The sequence below is a fragment of the Limulus polyphemus genome, unplaced genomic scaffold (genome assembly GCF_000517525.1).
Source record: "Limulus polyphemus unplaced genomic scaffold, Limulus_polyphemus-2.1.2 Scaffold2123, whole genome shotgun sequence".
Classification (NCBI taxonomy): domain Eukaryota; kingdom Metazoa; phylum Arthropoda; class Merostomata; order Xiphosura; family Limulidae; genus Limulus; species Limulus polyphemus.
This window is the reverse complement of record NW_013667733.1, coordinates 1-5,200: the sequence shown is the minus strand read 5'-3', so window position 1 is coordinate 5,200 and position 5,200 is coordinate 1.

Sequence of the window (5,200 nt, the reverse complement as noted above, 5' to 3'; positions counted from 1 at the left end):
TTTCACCACATTGTAACTATACATAACTCGGTTGAAGTCCTTAATCGTTTGACCTTCACAACGTTATAACTACACATAACTCAGTTGAAGTCCTTAATCGTTTGACCTTCACCACGTTATAACTACACATAACTCAGTTGAAGTCCTTAATCGTGTGACCTTCATCACATTATAACTACACATAACGCGGTTGAAGTCCTTAATCGTTTGACCTTCACAACGTTATAACTACACATAACTCAGCCTGTCTGTAGGAACAAAACAGCGGACGAAAACGTGCTTTTTTTTTACCAAAACGACTAAATTAATTTTTCGATAAAAGATTTTAAAAAATAGTAAAAAAACAAACTGTTCTTCGACACGGCGACTTCTTGCCATAAGGGCCAGAGCATTTTATCGTAATACACTTATTGGATAATCTACCGAATTCACTAATATTACTGCATGATAAAATTTTTCAGCTTTCTTAATTCATGCATGGGCTTTGATATCAAAATTTATAAAATTTCAGACAATTGTGAAAGAAGATATGAATACTAAGTTTGACGATGTCGTTATAAAAGAAAGTAGTGTTTAGATACAAACTTTAACATCTTACTTTTTAACACGTCCCCAGGAGCCAAGGCGGGTCTTTACACTACAATTTGTTGAATATTAAAAGTAAGTTCAATCCGGAAACTCCCAAAGAGGGTGGTTTTGGACTTATATTTTCGGTAGCGAAGGTCGAAGCATCACGATAGTCAGCAGTGGGATGAGCAGACAGGAACACTTTGAAAGCAGCCACAGGCATATTATTGTACTTGGCTTGTTGTACAATATCTACCAAGGTGGTTCTAAACGGTTCCTGAATACATCTGCGTGTCGTTTGGAGACTTCCATGCTTCTTGTGCTTGGCCGTTAAAGCTCGTGATGAGCGCTGACGGACTTCAGTCACCTCACCACTTCAAATCACTTTTTGCAGCCCCAACGCTAAAACAGTGCGGGAAATGCCATCTTTTTAGCCAATAAACATGTCCAAAAAAATTCAGTTCCAATTAAGAAAAAACGGATTAGGTAGTTTGTTGTTGTTTTTCAACAAAAATGTCCTCCACTGGTTCGTGAGGGGGCCTGTTAGAACATATAACCGCCATCATATATAGCGTCACACTTTATATGTTTGTTTTTCTTATAGCAAAGCCACATCGGGCTATCTGCTGTATCCACCGAGGGAAATCGAACCCCTGATTTTAGCATTATAAATCCGTAGACTTGCCGCTGTCCCAGCGGAGGGGGGGCAATCAGACTTTAGGTGTTTTGTTTGTAATTAAGCACAAAGCTACACAATAGGCTATCTGTGCTCTGCCCACCACGGGTATTAAAACCCAGATTCTAGCATTGTAAGTCCGCTGTGACACTGAGGGGGGGGGGCTTCAGGTGTCGGGAAACATTTTATATCGTCGTATCGAAACACATTGTCCGACCATGGTGACGTAAGAATTGTTCTCACGTTGTCTTTACAATGCCTAGGACTAAGTTTCTGATTATACGCTACGATTTGCAAGTGAATTCGTCCTTGTTCCAGTTCGACTCAGGATCTCAACGTTAGATAGTTGATTTGTTTTAAACTTCCTCAAAATGTGGCATCTTCCCACGTTGTTCTCCCGCGATGCATCGCGAGTCGCAGAAGGTGAGATACGAGTTACATCGTAAGAGAACATTGCAGTTCTCAGAAGAACGACTCCCTTTCAATTATCCACCTGTGACTCAATCATTTTGTTTCTAACAGAGGAGTCACTTGTTCACGACAACACTTATAAAGGAGCACTTAATAACTAATATATTTTCTCTTTGTCAGTAAAAACCCTCCCCTGAAAACGGTCTTTCTAGTATGACTGGGCATTCCAGAAAAAAACAAAAACTTGTACATACAAGGCTTTTCCGCGTTGTTCCAGACTGCCACCCCCCCAGTGGCACGGCGGTACGTCTGCGGACTTACAACGCTAGAATACGGGTTTCGATACCCGTAGTGGGCAGAGCACAGATAGTCCATTGCGTAGCTTTGAGCGTAATTACAAAGAAACAAACAAATGTTTCAGATTTTACACTCAGCTCTTGTTATTACTTTACTTAAAGTAATTTGGTGTTACTTAACTACTTTACGTGAAGTAATTTGGTGTTACTTAACTACTTTACGTGAAGTAATTTGGTGTTACTTAACTACTTTACGTGAAGTAACCTTTCCGCATTTTAGTCTCAGATTTTGGTGTTACTTCGACCGTGTAACAGAAGAAAAAAGCTATTGTTAAAGAAGTTACTCAAAGATACCGTTTGGAATGTTTTAAAGCAAAACATAGATCATGAAGTGGGATGAAAACCAACTATTTTCCACACAGATTCGCTGTAAGGATCTTCAATTTGTTTTTCTTTAGAAGTTTCTTTAAGTCTAAGAACATACCTGAAGGTATGTCACTTGTATGTGCCCGGCATGGCCAGGTGGTTAAGGCACTCGACTCGTAATCTGAGGGTCGCGGGTTCGAATCCCCGTCACACCAAACATGCTCGCCCTTTCAGCCGTGGGAGCGTTATAATGTGACGTCAATCCCACTATTCGTTGGTAAAAGAGGAGCCCAAGAGTTGGCGGTGGGTGGTGATGACTAGCTGCCTTCCCTCTAGTCTTATACTGCTAAATTAGGGTCGGCTTGCGCAGATAGCCCTCGTGTAGCTTTGCACGAAATTCAAAAAATCAAACAAACAAAAAAACATTACTTAACTATACTGTACGTGAAGTAACTGTTCCTGGTTTTACACTCAGCTCTTGGTGGTTACTTAACTATACTGTACGTGAAGTAAACCGAGAGATGAGTGTAAAACCCGGAACAGTTACTTAACTATACTGTACGTGAAGTAACACCAGGAGATGAGTGTAAAACCCGGAACAGTTACTTGACAATTTGACATAATATAATGAAAAGGAAAATGGGTCTAGAAAAGAATCTATACTTTCTACATTTTGCACTATTTTAATAATAAAGACTGCCAAAACTGACTAACCTACTATAGATTCTTTGTGGCAGTGCTAATACTCGAACAAGATCTCTAGAAATCCACAAGTGTTTGTGTTTACAGCAAAGCTATTAAGGCTATCTGCCGCCGTCCCTAACTTTGAACCATATGGAAAGCAGCCAATCTGCGACACCCATATTAAGGGATTGACTATCACTTTTATAACGCACCCATAGCTTAAAATTCGGGGAATATTTTTTGGTACTGCATAGATTTGGACACGGCTTGTCAGCTCCGTTTGTTTGTTTTGAAGTTAAGCACAAAGCTACACAATGGGCTATCTGTGCTCTGCCCACCACAAGTATCGAAACCCAGTTTCTAGCGTTGTAAGTCCGCAGACATACCACTGTGCCACTGGGGAGGGGCGTTGTCAGCTCCGAAATCTAGAGTTTTACTACATGGCCAACACGTACTCTTAATTTTAAAACAAAAAACAGTTTTAGAACTAAGTAGATAAATATAAGTTTTGGACGATTAGCTCTCAATTTTAGTTTTCTGTTTTCACCAACCGCACCCGTAAAAACTAAATATATATATATATACAGCCGTATTTCTTCTAACAATGTGACCATATTTACAAAGCAGTCTTATAAGATTGTATGTACTTACGGTAGCGTTTCATTAAAGACTTTTTAAAGGTGTCATATTGCTTCGGTTTAGAGAAGTCTTCTGGTTGCATGTCTAGATCTCCTGATCCTTCTGTGAGTGATATAAATCTTCGGGTATATAGCACTCAAGCAGCAATTGGAACCAACTTTAGAGGAAATCCGTATACTTTTAGATACAGTTAGAGTGCAGCAATCGGGATCAGGTAACGTATAGGATTAGCAAGCGCTTCTAATGACATACACAGTCCACCATTTTTCCGCGAGTGCTAAAAGAAGACGAAATATTTCGCTATCAAAATCACTTTGTTCTAGTCCCAAAGTTCTCGTGGGTTTCTATTAGACACTCAACCCGTTGGGCCAGTTATCTGACAGTACATGCTCTAAAAATGATGTTGGATATCTGGAAATGGGAACACAATTGAAAGTGGTAACCTGGATACCAGTGGGTGGAGAGTAACGTTACCGGGTCAGTAGGCAAGGAGTTAAACATGCACGCGCCGCGTGAAGCGAGAAACACATCCGACGCTTCTGGCAGTGCGAACCAAACGCTAAATGCATTCGTCTTCGTCGAATCCCGGTTTCTCGCTCTAACTACATAAAGCGGCCTCTATTGGTCGAAATACGAAACTCTTCTGCTCGGAGGCGTGTTCTATATGGATGTACTCAAGAATTTTTTTCCCCCACCTAACTTCTTGACCTCTCGCCACCTATTTTCACTTATGGCCGATCGTGTAACCCATTTCAGGTGATTTTTCGTTCAACCCTGTGAAATTCCAATGAGGTGACAAAAAAGAGTGGGATGCCCCCTCAGTTTTCTGTTACTGACCAATGAAAGCACCTATTGACACATTCCTTTTCTGTTTCGTATTTTAGTAATAAACATAAAGTTGCTATACAAACATTCTAAAGTTGGCTCACTTCAAATCAACTTTAGATAATTATTACTAGTTACGCAAATTTACATATGTAGATGGCGCGGTAGTAGTAATTCCGTGAAAATTAATTTTAGGGGGGGGGGAAGCCCAATCTACGAATTCATTATAGTCACAGAAAAGTAACAAAAACATTCGTGTTTCTGTAGCAGGTTAGAATTTAAAAACATTCAAAAAGTCAGATCTCTCAAGATGGTTGATTACTATCCTAGTTTCCTGTCCAGGTTTGTCTGCTTAGAAAAACAAATCAAACTGTTACTACTCTCGTTTCTGCCCAGACTTGTGTGTTAAAAAAAAAACCCAGCAACAATCAAACAATTGTTAATGATATAAATTAATGTGCACGGTGTTTCTACCTTAGTTTCTTCTTTTGGTGTTTTTTTTTTTTAATATGATCATCTATCCCTGCTCCCTGTCTAGATTTTTTGTTTAAAAAAAATCAGTCAAACGATGGTCAATGACATGGTATTTCTACATCAACTGGTCTAACAACTGTTTAAACACCAACTGTGCTAGCTACTTGTTTAAATACCAACTGTGTTAACCACACTATTTAAACATCAACTGTGCTAGCTACTTGTTTAAATACCAACTGTGTTAACCACACTATTTAAACAT